We start from the raw sequence: 17,923 nt of genomic DNA, 5'->3' as shown, positions 1-17,923 counted from the left end.
TAATTTTTTTCTGCCTTTCTCTTTTCGAGTATCATTATGAGCTCACAGACTTTCACAAAATCAGGGTATTTCTTTCTATAATTCTTCTGTGTGATCATGTTACCAATTTGATATATGTTTAGGTTTTTCAATTCTAGGATTTTTTTTTAGTTGTAATTTTTTAACAGGTAATGCATTTATATAATTCAATATCAAAATTATATGGAAAAATATTCACAAAGAATTCTTATTTCTACCCCTGCTCCCTTCCCTCCTACATAACAATATTTTATTAGTTTCTTATTTATATGTCCAGTGTAGTGGGGTTTTTTTGCATATATAAGTGTGTGTGTGTGTGTATGTGTGTATGTGTGTGTGTGTGTGTGTGTGTGTGTGTGTGTGTGTGGTGTAGATATATAGCCTTACTTTAATCCCTCTCCAATTCGTATATATACCCCTTGCTTTTTTCTTCCACTTAATGGTATATTTTGGAGATCTCTCTATTTCAGTACACAGAAGCCTTTCTCATTCTCTTTAGAACTTCTTAGAACTCCATTGTGTGATGTCCTGCAGTTTATTCAACCAGTTGCCTGTTATTGAACCCTTGCATTCTTTCTAACCTTATATTATTGCAAAAAAATGCTTCAGTGAATAAACGTGTACATTTATTATCTTGTACTTGAGCAGATATAAAGGTAAATAGATTCCTAGACTTTGCATTGTTGGGTCAAAGGGTTATTATATCAGTAATTCTCTTTTGCTTCTTGAAGGTCTTGGTGTCATCACACAGATGAGTGCATTAAAAAAAAAATGGAGCCTTAAAATAAAAAAAATATTAACAACACTAAGGTGAGACCATGTAGCAACTATCTATAGAGCTCTTGTACAATGCTGGGGGGAGCATAAAATGATACAATCATTCTAGGGGACTGTTTGGCAAATTCTTTATTAAGTTAAACATGCATCTATCCCATAGCCAAGAAATATCACCTCTAGGTATTTACCCAAGAGAAATGAAAACATGTTTCTGAAAAAGAATTTAAGAAGAATATTCAGAGTAGCCTTATTTCTAATAACCCTAAACTGGAAACAACTCAAATGTCCATTAACAGTAAATGGATAAACAAATTGTGGTATATCTATAGAATGTCACTCAACCATAAAAAGGAATGACATGTATTGATACATTAGTAATGTGGATAAATCCCAAAATAATTATGCTGAGTAAAAGAAGCCAGACCAAAAAAGTACCGTGGGTTCCATTTATATGAAGTTCTAAAACAGATAATGCTAATTTATGGTGATTGAAATCAGAATGGTGGTGGCCTCTGTGAGTGTTGGGAATTGGCTAGATAGGATCAAGATACTAGGGAACTTTCTGGGGTGATGGCAGTGTTCTATATTTTGATTAAGGTTGATTACGTGAGTGTATACAATGATCAACAGTCATAACTGAATGCTTAATATCTTCGTAGTCATTTCATTGTATCATGTAAATTATGCCTTCAATTTTTAAAAATTTGGTCCTCAGCAAGACTCTTTAAGAAGTGACATAGCCTTCTTCCCTCATCACCCCAACCCTGTCTCCTCTCTTGTTCTGGATCTCTTAATACTCTTTACCTCTCTGACCCAGTCTTACATTTGACTAGCTTTTACTTTTATAGGCCCAAGTCTTAACTCCCCGAGTAGGTTGTAAGTATCCTAAAACAGTTAGGATCATGCCACCTCAATACCCTTTACAACAATGGTTGTTAACCTAGGCTGCATATTATTAGAATCACCTGGTGTCTTAGCTCAGCCTGCCATAACAAAATACCAGGGGCTGTGTGGCATAAACAACAGAGATTTATTTTCTCACAGTTCTGGAGGCTGGAAGTTCAAGATCAGAATGCCAGCATAGTCAGGTTCTGGTGTGGCCTCTCTTCCTGGCTTTCAGATGACTGCCTTCTCACTGTGTCTCACATGGCAGAGAGGGAGAGCAAGCTCTCTGGTGTCTCCTCTTATAAGGACACTAATGCCACCATGAAGGCCCCACCTCATCACTTCATCCAAACCCAGTTACCTCCCAAAGGCCCCATCTCCAAATACTATCACATTGGGGGTTACAGCTTCAACATATGAATTTGAGGGGGCCACATTCAGTGCATAGCACTTGGGAACATTAAAAAAAAATTAGCAGTGCTTGAATCTCATGCCCAGAGATCCTGATTCTCTTGATCTGACATCTGTGGGACCTGGACATCTGTATTTCTTTTAGATTCCCCCATAACATGCAGCTAGGGTTGAGGACTACTCTGTACCTTCCTGTTCAAGGTGAGGACCAACAACATCAGCTTGTTAGAAATGCAGAATCTCTGGTCCCATCCCAGGCTGGTGAACCCAAATTTGTATGGTAACAAAATCCCCGGCTGATTCCTTCACACCATAAAATTTGAAAAATGCTGGTTTGTGGCATCTTGCATAGACTCTCATTTAAGTATAAGAATGCTTCATCAGTCAATTCCTGTTTAAATCCAAATAGATGAACATTTTGTCAGCAAACCAAATTTCAGCTTTTTTTCATCTTGGAAGCCTGACAGGGTGCAGATCTTGCCTACAAATAATTGCACCTTAGTGTGAAGCTTTTATATTTTGCCTGTATATCACTGTCTATTAACAAAAAAGCAGCAAATAGACCCAATGTTAAAAACAAAATCCCAGTGTTTTTGAAAATATTTATACTACCATCCCAGCAATTCTATCACAATGAATGATTACTTCCTTAGCTTCAGGTGAGCTTTAAAACTGACAATGAAACAGAATAAGGTACTTGTACTCCAACTGAAAGAGAAGTGGCATTTAGCACAGAGTCTGAATACTGTGTAACTAATAAATAATTCAGTAAACTAGGGAAAAAAAAAACATGCAAGCTTAAACAAACAGCAGAGAATTCCTAATGCTTAAAATATCCTTAAGGTTGGGAAATGAGAAGATTATTATATATGATGCTATTATGTGGCATAGAGTGCTAGGTTTCAAAAGATTTGATTACAATAATTATGCTTAATACTAAAAATATAGAAAGGAATGCAGTCTTACCTGATGTTTCAGAAGGCACTTCAAGGTCTTGTCATCCATCAAGATCATCAATGTGGTCTTCAATGTGAATGTGGCTCATGAAAGTACTGAATAAGAGATTCCAGGCTGACACACTAAAAATGATGAATTTCCACTTTCCCTTTTCAGAAGTATCTAATGGATAGTTCTTTATTTTTAAGAACTATTAATATAAGAACCTTTGTGTTTAGAATATCCTCTGAATTCAGTACAAGTGTGCTTTTAAACTCCAACCTCAAGGATAATTTCTGCTACTGCCGATTGGTCTCCTTCTCATTTTCCTTTCTGTTCCTAATTGATAACTTCCTCATTATTAATGATATAATTAAATGGTTTGCTAAATTATATCAAAATAACTTTCTGGTTTAGTTCATAGCACCCTTATGTTCTATCCAATAAACTAAAAAGAAAAAGAAAAAAATGCTAATCTATGTTAAGTACACATACATGTATACACACCTACAAATTCACCTTTATTTATTTATTTATTTAAAACCTTACATATTTTTTATTATTTTTTTTGGCAGTGCCACGGCTTGTGGAACCTTAGTTCTCTGACTAGGGATTGAACCTGTGCCCCCTGCAGTGGAAGTGCGGAGTCTTAACCACTGGACCGCTAGGGAAGTCCCACAAACTCACCTTTCAAAGAAGGGAGCCTCAATAATGTTTTGTATTTAAATTCCATTTCCCAATGCTTACGGTTGACATTCATCTAATTAGTGATCTGATTCAACCCAAAACGTTTTTATGGGATGCCTATTGTGTGCCCAACAGAAATACACTTTGAAACTAAAAATCCTTTTTTCTTAATTGAATTATAGTTGACTTAAAATATTATATTTGAAACTAAAAATCTTTTATATTGGGTAAACATAATGAGAATTTATATCCCAGTATTGCAAATATTGAGTAAAGACCTTGCTGGTTCAGTAAAAATCAATTTAAAAGGATTTTTTCCCCCATTCCTTCCAAAACAACCTAGAAGATAATGGCATTTCTCCCTTAAACATTATATAAGAAAATCTCCTTTACATTAATAAAGTAATACACAGACAGAATTTTTAAATTTACTTTTCTCCTTTTAGCAAAGATTTTTTCCTATTTTTATTAAATTTTAATGAAAAATAATAAATACACTTATTAAAAACAATTGAAACATTAGAAAAGGATATCCAGTGGGAAGTAGGTCCACATCTCTCAGAAGTGTTCCATGCACATACAAACATATGTTTTATATCAATTTATAACTCTATCTTTGCGTATCATCTTATTCTCTGCTTTTTTTCCACAGGTACCATGTACTCTTCTGTACCTTGATATTTTTCACTTAAGTAATTTTGGAGGTTCTTCTAGAACAGTACATGTAGATCAAGCTCATTTTCAATGCTGAATGGTATTCCAGGTATGGATTTAACCATCCACTATCCATATACATTTAAGCTTTTTTCTAGGCTTTTGATATTATCTAGAGTGTTTAATAAATAATGTGAAAATGTGTCCTTGCACCTAGATGCTAATATCTGCAGAATAGAATCTTGAAAATAAAACTGCTGTGTCCAAGAATATGTGCATCTATAATTTTGATACATAATGCCATATTTCCCTTCAAAACGTTTGACCCAGTATGCAGTATCTCCAGAAGGGTTTGAGGGTGCCTGTTTGCCTGTATGGGTGCCCATACATCATTTTAGCAATTCATTCCTCACTCTCTTATATCATCAGTGTCTCCCGCTCTACTGGATCATTCCAGTCGGAATACGAACATGCTGTTGTTTCTTGCATCTTAAAAGAAAAAAAACATTTATTGACCCCAGTCCATTACTGCCCCATTTGTCTGCTTCCTTTTTGTGGCAAAACTACTAGAAAAATGATGTCTACACTTACTGTCTCTAATCCTTCTCTTCCCTGTCTTCTTGAATCTTCTCCAGTTAGGACTTTCAGCCTCACCACTTTACCAAAACTGCTTCCGGCAAGTTGCCAATGACCACTGCTTCAGTAGTGGTGAATTCTTAGTCTTCATCTTGCTCTGCTTGTGAGCAGCCTTTGAGAGGGTTGATCCATCCATTTTTCTTGGACCATTTCTCTTGGCTTCAGTGATGCCACACTCTCCTCCAACCATACAAGCTGCTCCTTCTCACTTTCCTTTGTTGGTTTCTTCCCATCTCCATGACGTCTTTTCTTTTTTTTTTTTTTTAATAAGTTTATTTATTTATTTATGGCTGCATTGGGTCTTCGTTGCTGCGCGCGGGCTTTCTCTAGTTGTGGCGAGCGGGGGCTACTCTTCGTTGCGGTGTGCAGACTTCTCACTGTGGTGGCTTCTCTTGTTGCAGAGCACGGGCTCTAGGCACATGGGCTCAGTAGTTGTGGTGCATGGGCTTAGTTGCTCCGTGGCATGTGGGATCTTCCCGGACCAGGGATCGAACCCGTGTCCCCTGCACTGGCAGGCGGATTCTTAACCACTGGGCCACCAGGGAAGTCCCTCCATGACGTCTTGATGTTGGAGTGCCCCAGGTCCCAGTCTTTGGACCTCATCCCTGCCTGTGCCTCTCCTTTGGCAATCCAGTCTACCCACATGGCATTAAATACCTTGTCTGTCTCAAGGACCCCAAATTGTCTGCTTGATCCCTGGCCTGGATCTCTCTCCTAAATACAAACTTGTGTGTTGAGCTACCTACTTGATATCTCTACTTGCATATCAGAGGGATCTCAAATTAGACATGTCTAAAGTGTGGTATTTCCCTAAAACTTCTTTCTTCCACACTCTATCCCATTTCAGGTTATAGTCATTCCATCCTTCCAGTAACTCAGACAAAAAAACTCAGAAGCATTCTTTTTTTTTTTTTAATTTATTTTATTTGATTTTATTAATTAATTTATTTTTTTAACATCTTTATTGGAGTATAATTGCTTTACAATGGTGTGTTCAGAAGCATTCTTGACCTCACGCTTTTGTTCACACTTCACATCCAACCCACTAGGAAACCTTGTTGGCTCTACCTTCAGAATATATCCAGATTCTGTCCACATCTTGTCACTTCCACCTGCAACACCCCGGTCCAGGCAGCTGTCATCTCTCACCTGGATTATTTCAGTAACTTCCCGCTTCCATTCTCGCCCCCCACCATCTGTTCTCCATAGAACAACACAGCAACCAGAGTGATCTTGTTATTACCTATCAAATCACATCACCCCCTGCTCAAAACATTTCCATGGCTCACAGAGTTTAAAGGCAGAATGTGACTCTCCCCCCACCCCCTGAGAACATTCCTCTCTCATCTCATCTCCTATTACTCTGCTCCTCTCTCTCTGCGCTCTAGTCCCATTGGCCTTTTTGCTATTCTTCTGGTGCCAATGCAGGCATAAGCTAAGGGATCTAAGGGAAGAAAAGAACAGAATCCAGAAATGGACTTATCTGTATATTTAAATGCTTTATTTAAAATGCTTGTTTTAGCATTTACTGAAAAGGGGGGAAATGATATACTTTCCAAGAAATGGTTTTGGGACATTCAGGAATGAAATGCAGGCAGATCTAAAGTCTGAGCCTCCTGGGTGATACTCTGTGAAATTGCATTTCATTTCACCAAATCTCCTAGTTAACACTCAGAAACACAGGGGTTGTTTTGCACCCCATGAGTATGTAGGCACGTTAGCAGAGTCTCGGGAACAAACAGATGTGAGGCAGGGCCAGGAGGGAATAAAAGCCCACGAGTGTACTTCTAGGCTACAGTGGAACCCTCAGTGCTCAAGACAGTACCATCCACAGCTGCCTGTCTCCTTTGCGGACCTGGGAAGCTGTGGCTGTGTCTGGGAGCACGCTGTCTTATCTCTTACCTTCTCTATGGAGATATAACCATCTCTATGTGTTTCCACATCATTTGCCATCATAACTGGTACATTGAACAAGCAGGTCTTAGAAGGTTCAATTGCAAAGCAACATTATTTGTATTTCCAGGTATCTTCTATAATCCACTCCATGGGATATTTCTTTACCATCACCTAGATGAAAATTCAGGCAGACCCCTGAGTTCTCTGGTGACTCTTCAATAATACAAATGGATCTCCAGTCAGTCACTTTAAATCGCAAAAACCCACTCATTTTAGTAGTTAAATTCCATGTAATAATTAAAACCTTGCTTTGCAGATAAACCTCATCCTCTAAGCCTGCAGTAGGGGTGGGGTTGTGATCAGCTTTTTCTCTTTTTGCCCAAGCAGGGCTTCTACTCTTGTTACCCTATTATGCTAACCACAGTTTCTGGCTTCTCCAGGATGGAGATCTGGGGAGACAGAGTGGTAAGAAGAATGGAAAAGATCTTTCCTGATTGATATTATTGTGGTCAGTCTTCTCCAGACTCGGCAGATATTTTAAGGTAACTCTCTTATGTGGGGATTCTTCAGAAACCCACCGATGAAAGAAGACACCTTCATTAAAATGACTTCTGGATTTCCATCAGTGACAGGCTTCTGGAGGGGCAGAGCCAAGTGGCAGCCCTTAACAGCCAGCAGCAAGGTGGGTGCAGTTACTATAATGGGCAGAGTGTCTGCAGCAGCAAGCAGAGTATTTCAGCACACAAGAATCTTTGATGTTTGTTAATTGTTCATGGTGGCCCTAGGACCAAAACAGATTGGAATTCTACTAGGAATCACTTGATTTATGTAACTGGGAAATCTCTAGATCCAGTGACTAGAAACCTGAGTTGTTCAATGTAGAGTCATAGCTCATCACCCAAGTCTCAGATCTGAATCAGTTCAAAGACATAGAAATGCCCGGATCACTGATTTTGCAGCTGGGTCCAAGGAGTAGCAGCAGCAACAGCACCTGGGAATTTGTTCGAAATGCAAATTTCCAGACCCTTCCCCAGCCCTATGGACGCAAACACTCTGGAGGAGGGTCCAGCAGTCTTTGTTTTAGCAGGAACTTCAGCTGAGTCCTGTGCATGCTAAGGTCTGAGAACTCTGACCTTAAGAGAAGGAGAGGCTGGGAAGCCTTGAGAAGGGACCCTGTAACATTGCTGTAAGTACCTAGTGTAAGTCTTCCTTTAAGTCTTCTCCAGAAGATCTGCAGCCATTAACTAGGGTAACTGCAGTGAGGAAGGAGGAATATCCAGGCCTTTGGGACATTTCTAGACGTTAGCTCTGAGTCGATGCTAATCTGTAAAGCTCCAACATGCCTCTGGACCACGGAGACGGGTTGGGGGTAGGGGTCTCGTGTGGTGATCAAATGATAAATGAAACTTTGGGATGTGGCTGCTTCACAGTGGGTCTACTCACCCCCACTATGGTTATTTTCCCATTCCTGAATAGAGCTGTAATAGGTGTCCTCAGCGACTAAAAGAACCCCTGTATTGATTCCCTGACCTGGGTGATGAGCCTTATTATGGTAGGCAGGACCATGCGGAAGCTACCTGGAATTTCCTCTTCTTACCTAAGAGTAAACTGAAAGCAATACCGCATCCCTGGGAGAATTGCAGAGATTAGTATTTCCATCTAATATTTGAACAATACAGGGGTTGTTCCACCACATCCTCATTTAACTTATCTGTTTGGCATGACAGAAGGAAGATGGTTATTGGAGAATGACTATGGATTCTTATAGAATCATTCAGGTACCGGACCAGATGTAGTCTCTTTACTGGATAACACAACAGTGCTTCTGGTACTTTGAAGGCAACTATTGATCTGGCAGATGCTTTTTTTTTTCTCAATACCAAATTAGCAAAGATCACCAGATGGAGTTTGCTCCCAATTAGCAGGATCAGCAAAACACCCTCCCTGTCTTACTTCAGACCTCTGTGACTCTTCCGCTGTCTGACAAGATCTAGTCTGCAGGGGCCTTGATCATCTTGATACTCCCCAGAACACCATGCTAATATATGACACTATTGACATGGTGAGCAGGAAGCAGCACATACTCTAGATGCCTTAATAAGACATATGTATGCCAGAGGGTGGGAGAGAAACTCCAAGAAAAGTCAAAGGCCTACTACCTCAGTGAAGTTTCTAAGGGGTCCAGTGGTCTGAGAAATGTTGGCATTTCCTCTCCAAATTGAAGGGCAAATTGCTATACTTTGTACCACCTACCACTGAGAAAGAGCTACAGTGTTCTCTATCTCTTGATTTTTGAGATAACATAGGCTCTTTCTGAGTGTATTGTTCAAAGCAACATTTGAGTAATCCACAAAGCTGCCAAGTTTTGTGTGGGGACCAGCACATAAAAAGCCTCCCTAGCAGTGTTTCTCAACATCAGCAGTGTTGACGTTTGGGGGACAAAGAATTCTTCGATGTGGGAGGCTATTTGCAAATTGTAGGATGTTGTTCAGCAGCATCCCTGGCCTCTACCCCCAGTTGTGACATCCAGAAATCTCTACAGACATCGCCAGATATCCTTGGGGGAGCAAAACTGCCCTCACTTGAGAATCCCTGACCTACAGCATGTCTAGGTAAGCCTCGAGGTGAGTAAAGCACTGGCTGACACTTAACTGCAACCTCGTGAGAGACCCCGAGCCAGATCTTTCTAACTAAGCTATTCCTCGATTCCTGACTCTCAGAAACCATGAGAGATAATGAATGCTTGTTGCTAAGTTTGGAGATAATTTGTATTGCAGCAATACACTGATCCACCGAGCCATACGGTTGACGTACACAGCAGCAATTGTCGTCCAGTGTAGGTAGTGTACACCAGACTGGAGTTGAGCAGGTCCTGAATGTGCAGGTGAGCTCCGTGAGCAGTCAGCTCCTACTCCCATAGCCCCTCCTCTTGCTGAGCTGTAAGTCTCCCTCAACCCACACCTTTGTCCTTTTGGGACTGACAGATGGTGGAGGAAGAAACTGTTTGGACCAGGTTCACAGATGGTCCCTTACAATTTGAAGGCATCAGATAGATGTGGACTGTAGAAGCATTACAGCCCAAAGCAGGAATGGGGTAAGAGAAATTCTCTCAAGGCTGAACCCTGAGCAGTTGTCCACTTTGTCTGGATGGAGAGATGGCCAGGGTAGGGGTATATGCCAATTCGTGGGTGACTAGTGGTTTGGTATATTGGTGGCACAGGAGTCTGAGGAAGACGTTTGCAGATGAACCTCTAAATATGGGCACCCTCATATGTGAATGCTCACCGTAGGGCATCCGGGATGAGGCTCTCAGTAACCAATTGGACGGGATGCCCATTTTGTGAATGTCAGGCAGCCCCTTTCCCAGTCACCCTGAGGCGTGCTCAGTAGGCTCACGTAGGATGTGGCCATTGTGGCAGGAATCCAAGTCATGTGCGGGCTCAACAATATGGACTTCCCCTCAGCAAGGCTGCTCTGGCTGTTGTCACTGCTGGATGCCTAAGCTGCTGACAGCAGAGACTAGTGCTGAGCCCTGATGCGGCATCATTCCCCAGGGGGACCAGCCAGCCACCTCGTAGCAAGTTTATTACATTGAACTCTTTCCATTATGGAAAAAAACGTTATTGGAATAGTCACACTTCTTAGAAAGGAAGGTTTAAATCATCTTGCCAGGAAGGAACCTCAAACAACTGAAGTGTTGGTTAAAGGCAAATGGAACATGGGATAGACACTGGAAGAAGCTCATTAACAATTATTATTCAACTATTATCATTATCAATCAACTAGTTTTGTTACCAGTTACCAAAACAAGAACTATTGCAACTCTGCATTTTCTTCTTTGCTTGTTAAGCATAACACTGAGTGTCGTTGGTGGTTAAATTTACAATTTAGTCTTTAGGTTAAGGAATATCCAAGGTGCTATGGTGACTAAAAGAGAAGAACTGACATCACCCAGAGCTCAATACAGTGGCTGAGGCTGCCTCCTTATAGTGGCGCCACTCTGTGTTACCACCCTTTTGGGGACAGAGTGAGCCTACATTCATTTATATGACGTGGAAGTATGACGTTGGATGGATACAATGGAATGTGTGGATCTGAGTAGCAAAAGAATGGATATACCAGATTGTGTCTCTTGGCTGTTAGGTCCGAATTCATCCTTCTAGATACTCTCCATCCCCTTTTCCAGACTCACTCATCTGGCCAATTTCATGTTAGGTTCTTCCAATGGGAGGCGTAGGTAGTAGGTCCCAGTGTGCGAGAAAGAGATTAATCATTTCCCCGGCTACTGGCAGCAGCAAGGATGTGCAGCTGGGCTTGACTGCTTGTGCTACAAGCTCCACAAGCCTGGGGGTGGTTTCAGCAACATTGGCAGTAAGTAGCCACTCCTCGGATCCAGCCGAGGGACAGTGGCAGCTTCCCATTCTTTAGGTTACAGCTGCCTTCTTTGTCTGCTCCTAGCCCTTCCAGCAGTTTTTAACCAGTTCCCTACACTGCAACCTTCTCTGCTTGAAATATATACAGCCGTTTCTACTCTCCTGTTTGGACACTGAGTGCTACAGAGATCTTTCTGTATCAGAACAAAGTCAGCTTCCTCATTCTCTAGTTTAAAAAAAGAAAAAAGAAATGTGTCATATTTATATAAGAAGACCCAGATAATGGATACTTAAGTTGCTCTCAATCTTCTTTCTTAATCAGTAAGGGCAATAAAGGCATTTCCATTTTAGGAAAGTATCATCAAGGCATATATTTGGCAATGTTTGTCTCTCCCTCAATCTGGAATGATACCTGCTAAAGTTCTTATGCAGGGATCTAAATGGCTATAATGAGATTCAACTAGACTCTAGAATCTAGAGAGTGTCCATCTGCAGCTAGTTATTTATTGCTTAATAAATATTCTAAAGTATTGTCCGCATATATCCTAGTCTTATCTCTTCCAAACGAATTTCAAGCACCTTGAGGCTGGATCTTATATCACCTTTTGAATATGTTAATGGGGTGTGGGGAGAAGTTTTAGTAGTGCCTCTTCCCTTATGATTAATGTCATCTGAATGTGTCATCTGATTGGCAGGCTGGGAAGAGCCCTACATGCCTTCATGCGAATGGGGCTCAGGTTTTCTCTTGAGAAAGAAGCTGATGACGCAGCTAACACTGCCACATAGCGTAGTGGCTCAAATCGAGGTCCAGTTAATTTTATTATTGGTCTTACTCCAAATCCCTTTCATGGAGGCAGTGCTCCTTAGAAACCATTTTCCCTTAATTATAAAATATTTTAATTGATTTGTGGGCAGTGCTCTAATTCCGCCTGTGTGGCCTGTCCCCTTGGTCCACCTCGGGGCTGGAAGGCTGCCCAGCCCAGCACAATGCCCTCGTCCCCACGGGGCTGCCTCAGGCCCCATCTCAGCCATCTGATATTCTGCTTCCGCTAGACTAAAGAATGAAGGCCTCTTTAGCTCTTTGCTAACAGCATCCTTCTACTCTGTCTTCTGATTGTATCTTCTTTAATTAAACAGCACTTTTGCTATCTTCTCATCTTTTAGGTATTCAGATCATTCTGGCATTCTACTTCCAGCTCTTAGATTTATTTGAATTTTCTAAAATGGGAGAGGTTGGGTCCTGTTTACAGTTGCCATGCCAACTCCCAATCAGCCTTTTCCTTGGGAGGATTTTTCTTTAGCTGCTCTACACTTTCACAGCAACTTATAGTGTGACAGGAATCTTCAAACATTCGCAAGCAACTTGGCCAATAGGGATGTGGGGCTGCAGTTCCTAAGATGAATATCCAGGCTTTTTCCACGAGGGTTCTACTTTTATAATCTTCAACATAATCCCTTTAAAGCAAGAATCCCTGGCAAATCCAAGCTGCTATGGTATGAAAATTCTAATTAAAGGCAAAAATCAAAGCTGCTTTTGGTGGTAATGCTGTTATACTGTCAACCTCATTGTCAGTCAAATTAACAAAATACATTTCTAATAACCCAGCTAATGCAGTGAGAAATAAATAGCCAAGTCCATTTAACTCTCAGAAGCTTAAATGCTGTTAAATCACATTTCCTGTTTATGAGGCTGAATCTGAGAAGATATGCATTAATTATATTTCCAAATAGTCCAAAAAAATGAGAAGGCATGCATGAAAAGGAAAATTTTTAATTTTTTATATTTCAGTAATAATCACACATAACAATGATTTATGATCACTTCTACTACAGCTAACAAAATAGTTTATACTGAACATTTAGTAGATTAAACAGCAGTTATCCAAGATAAATGGTCCATTGATATGCTCATTTTCTCGATAGCCACATCCACAGGCTAAGTCCACAACTGGATCACATCCACATTTCATGGTAATTGGTTTTAAAACTATCAAAACAGGAGGAACATGGAAATTCCATCCGCAAATCCTCAGCGGCCCATTGGAGATCTCTTAATGCATGTGCTTTTCTTTTCATGGGAATTCCACATGCAAGTTGTGAAGCAGAGGAAGGTGCTATTAGAAGTACCAGGTCTGACATCAACACGAATTGGTTTTACCTCTTGCTGGTATGTATTCCCTATGCTCAGGTTCAAAGAAAACCCAGAAAACTCTTAGATCTCCATCTGAATTTCAGTCAAAGGATTCAGTTCTGTGTCTTTCATCCCAGCCCAGTTTTCCTGTCAGGAGCACCACTGGTTTTCTCTTTAGCTGTCAGCACATTTGGAACAGATTTTTCTTTCTGGCAAAAGATTCTACAGCAGTCTAGATTTTAGTTTATAATTTCATTATAAATAAGAGAGACTTTTAAAGAGTCACTTCAGAATCACTGCACAGCTTCATCTGGGATTTGGCCAACAGTTGTTAGAGTTCTATTAAATCAGCTTTCTTCTAACAGTAAAAAGAAGAGGTGGAAAGTTTGTATTTTCTCAAGTCCTCAACAGCTCCATCAAATAGCTAAGAATGATTAAAAATAAAACAACATGGAGTATTTTGGGACTGTACATTCTACTTTTGTTTTGTTTCCCTAAAGATGAAGAGAATTGAGAAAATGTCATCTTGGCATATGTAATTTGAAGTCTGTCCCTTCTACCCGCGCCTAGAATCCTCTTGTTAGGCATAACATAGGGTGTGCAATATGTTGTTATTACAGACAGGGCTTAGCTTGTAGCTGACAAAGGAGTACTGCTATGACAGAAGATGGAATTTTTATTTGTAATGGAAGAAAGGGTTGACTTTCTAAATACCTAGTGGTAGATCGCAATTTTAAAGTAAGCTAGATAAAAATCTATTTTAAGAGCCTTGTTGCTTCCTAAGAGTGAAACTAGAATTTCCCTTCTTAACCCCAAGATAGATAAACACTTCTGTTTCACACGAAACACCACAAGTCAAACGATGGCCAGACTTGCAGTTTCCCATTAGAAAATACCTCGGTTCATTCAACAGTAAATATTAATGAACACTTGTGAAGTGCCAGCTACTCTGTTAGAAGCTGTATGAGTACGGGGTTGAACACAAGAGACCAAAGTCCCTGTCTTTATAGAGCTCATGAAAGCTTCTCGTAAGGGCTTCTGGAGTGAATTGAAACATTAACAAAGCGTTGATACGATGAACAAACTAGTGTTCTTCACTAAATGGGTGAAATCACAAATGTGATAAGAATCATAAATTTTAAAATACTACGTAAAGAACTTCTGCGACATTCTTTTCCTTTATGTAGCACCGAGGTCCCTGAATTTCTTCACTGTTGTGCTAATTGTAATGAACAGAACTCTTATATTCATTTGTCCTGTGCAAAGGGTTGTTTTCCGGAAACCATCTCGCCGAAGAGAAAAAAGTCTCTTTTCTGGGGAGATTCAGACATGGAGCTGTAAATGATTCTGGCAGGATGAGTGCTGAAGGGAGAGGATATTAGCAATTGGAAAATGGCTTTGTTGCCAGAGGCTACATACGAAGGCATTAGAAGCCACATGATAGAATTAGATGGAGGATCTGTGCAGGTCTGGTTAAGCTCAAAATGTCTAACAACCCACCAGGAATTGATTGTAGGACAGCCTTAGAGCAGCCAAATGTACCTTTTATTATCTCTGAGAAGGGAGTCTTATTTTGAAATCCAGAATTTTGGGAGAGTGATCATGACTAAAGTCCTAGCTGCTTTGCTCTATTCCACCCACCCCGCTCCTCAGTTTTGGTACCCAGCTGCATCCCACTGTGCCTTCTCATTTGAAAGAGCTCCAACCTTGAACGTCCCCATTGCTGAAAAAGGAAAGAGGAAGAGAAAGAGGAAGGAAGGAAATACTTCTCTGCTACTGCAAGTGATTTGAAGGTTTGGGACTGTGCTGGCTGATGCACAGCCGCTTCTGTCCTTAGACACGTCCCAACCATCTGGTCACCTGGGCTCCCCCCTCCATCTGGCTCTAATCATCTCAGCCAAACTAAGGGTTGTTTGTTGGTGGTTGTGATTTTCTTTTCTTAAATTTCCCGTTAATTTTGTCCTGCCTTAGTTTTGTTTTCCTTTTAGTAATGCAAGTCTTGAATAAATTAATTTGTTGCTCATGGGCAAAAAAGTGGCTTCAGCAACCAGCCCAAAACCAACAATGTTGATTCACCTGTAAAAATCTGCATTTACTCTACACACACTTAATGGTGTCTTCCTTTTGGGCCATGAACACACCCATTATATTTCTCCGGGGGCTAAAAGGACACCTCAGCACAGGTCCTACAGTTCTTCCAGAAAGAGCTGTCCCAAAAGCAGATGGAAGGATAGGAGGCTGCATCAGAGAAGAGCTTAGGCTTGATTTCTGTTAAGTCCTTTCTGATTTTTTTTTTAAACTCATGCACATGTTTATTTAAATAGCTGAAGAGTTTATAATCCTGGACATTGAAGATAAATACATTTTCTCTTAGATGTTTTGACTTGGTTTGAGCTATGTTTCCTTGTGTTACAAAATGGTCTGGCTCTTTTAGGAAGCCACAAGTTGTAGACACTGAATTGAGCTGAATCATTTATCCAGAGAGAGCATTAGGAACAGGTGGGAGCAGTTACTAGAGGTAAAACAGAGACCCAGGAAGAACAAAATGACTCTCTAGGAAATGTTCCAATGCCTCAAGACCAGAGGGACGGGGGAGAATTCACAGGCACCATCTTGCTAATGATGACCACACCCTGTGCACAGGGAAGGCGGGGCATTCCCTGTATTAGAGAGCAGCGGGCATCCTGCAGCCAGGAGATCCATGCTGTCACTCTGTCTCAGTCTACAGGTTTGGTGGCCCGTAGATCCCCCTCCTCATAAAATTCACTGGCTTCTGAGCACCTCCTGTGGCCCTTAAGAAAGAATCAGTCGCTTTGTGACCACTTTGTCCAAGCTGCTGAAACCAGTTAGAGATACACTTAAGTATCACTTAAGTATCTTCAGTGAGTTAGTGGATGATATTAAAAATCACAGTAGGATTAAGTGAAGACAACAGGACATACTGTTGTCTCAAATGCAAACAAAAATAGGATCTACAAATAATAAATGACCAGAAGGACTAGTATTAAAAGTTTAAAGTTCGTTATATCTGGGCTACGAGCTTATGGATCGTTTTTAGGTCCTATATTTATTCGTATTTTTATGTGTTATCTATTACTTCTCAACGTGGCATAAATAGCGGTGCTTGATGCTTGGACCACCCCCCCCCCCCCTTCAGTTAAATACTTCCTGAGCACACACTGTGCGTGGCACCCGGTGCAGGGAGCAAAGCTGAGCACGTTCCAGGGCTTTACCTTGAACTACCGCCTCCGTGACTCTGACAGCACCGGCCCCTCCTCCAGGATGAGATCCTGAGCTTTTATTCCCTTCACAGGCCCAGGACTCCCGGCTGGTCCTGCAGTGTTGGTAGTATACTCTCTCAGGTATGGGTGAGGCTCCCCCCTGCTCTTCCTTCAGACCCAGCTCGGATGTCAGCACATCAGGAGGGCTTTCCGGACCACCCGATGTGATCATGCCTTCACCTCCCACCATGCCGGATTCCCCGTCGTGCTTTGATTTTCTTCATGGCGTTTGTCAATATGTATCTCTGTAGGTATGTGTGCACTTGAACACTAACCTGCCACCAGAATGTAATGCCTTGGAGGAGGGGTCTTCAGGCTTGTTCATTGCTATATCTCTGTCCATCTAGAACAGTGCCTGTCACATAGTGGGCACTCAATAAATATTGTTGAATTGAAGTTCTCTTCCTCAAGGGAAAAGTTGCGATAGGTGTATTTAAACATATCAGGAATGAATATCAATCCACAAATTCAGGTGATAAGAAAGATGGTATCTCTGTTTTTTACAATAATTTTAAAATTCTGCACCCCTACGCTGCTGGGCCGGTGGGAAGTTTCATCTTAGTCATTGCTCTGCTCCCTTCCCCCACCCATCCCCAGAGTTTGTGGGTGGAGTTGTGTTAAGGTGTCAAGAGTCTTATGCAGTGACAAGGGCTTTGGAAAAGGTCCTCTGTTAATCAGCCCATCACACTGTGTCTGTCCCCATGGTCCCTTCACACCTGGCGGCAGTCTGCTGCTTCTGGGCAAGACTGAGAACGTCATTGCCCACGGCCCCACTCCCCAGATGCTTCACCCAGAAGCTCTTCCTCTCGGGGTCTTGCCCCTGCCAGGAAGCAGAACCTGCAGCGCTTGCTTCTACCCCCAGTCGGGAGAAGGTCCTTTTAGTCTGGTGTTTCTCCCGGTTTTCCAAGCCACTAACCTTTCCTCAAACTCTGTCCTCCCCTTGGGCCTCTGGCTTTTAGAAAGCAAAAGCCAGAATCGTCTGCTTCTCATCCTGCCCCTTACCTCCCTGAAGCAAGGGTCGTGGAGTCTGCTACCTGCTCAAATGGGGAACGAAAAAGAAAAACTTCAGACAACTCTGACACAAGACAGAAATGTGTGTTACAGGAGTGCAACAGATAATGCAGAGAAGAAAGTGATTCTTTGGGGATGGGTGGGAAGAGAGAAACCAAGGCGGGAGGCATGCTTAAGGCATCTTGCACTTTTGAGTGAGTCTTGAAGGGATGGGAGTATTTCATTTC

The 17,923-nt window shown here is 41.4% G+C and overlaps 1 protein-coding gene and 1 long non-coding RNA gene across 4 annotated transcripts in view; one reads left to right on the top strand and one right to left on the bottom strand.

Annotated features, from left to right (window-relative positions):
* The window catches only part of CPVL (carboxypeptidase vitellogenic like), a 144,315-nt gene that overhangs the window by 4,449 nt on the left and 121,943 nt on the right, over positions 1–17,923 (bottom strand). The gene's annotated exons all lie outside the window — the stretch shown is intronic.
* Positions 10,709–17,923, top strand: part of LOC132371918 (uncharacterized) — a 33,097-nt gene continuing 25,882 nt past the window's right edge. Inside the window, exons 1-2 of one of the 2 annotated variants that reach the window (XR_009505010.1) lie at positions 10,709–13,440; positions 16,718–16,936. This is a non-coding gene — a long non-coding RNA (uncharacterized LOC132371918). The remainder of the gene's footprint in view (positions 13,441–16,717; positions 16,937–17,923) is intronic. The other variant, XR_009505011.1, reaches the window with a different exon arrangement.

This window comes from Balaenoptera ricei, chromosome 9, assembly GCF_028023285.1.
Source record: "Balaenoptera ricei isolate mBalRic1 chromosome 9, mBalRic1.hap2, whole genome shotgun sequence".
Taxonomy (NCBI): Eukaryota; Metazoa; Chordata; class Mammalia; order Artiodactyla; family Balaenopteridae; genus Balaenoptera; species Balaenoptera ricei.
Note: the sequence above shows the minus strand (reverse complement) of the source record. Positions and strands in the feature narration are given on the sequence as shown.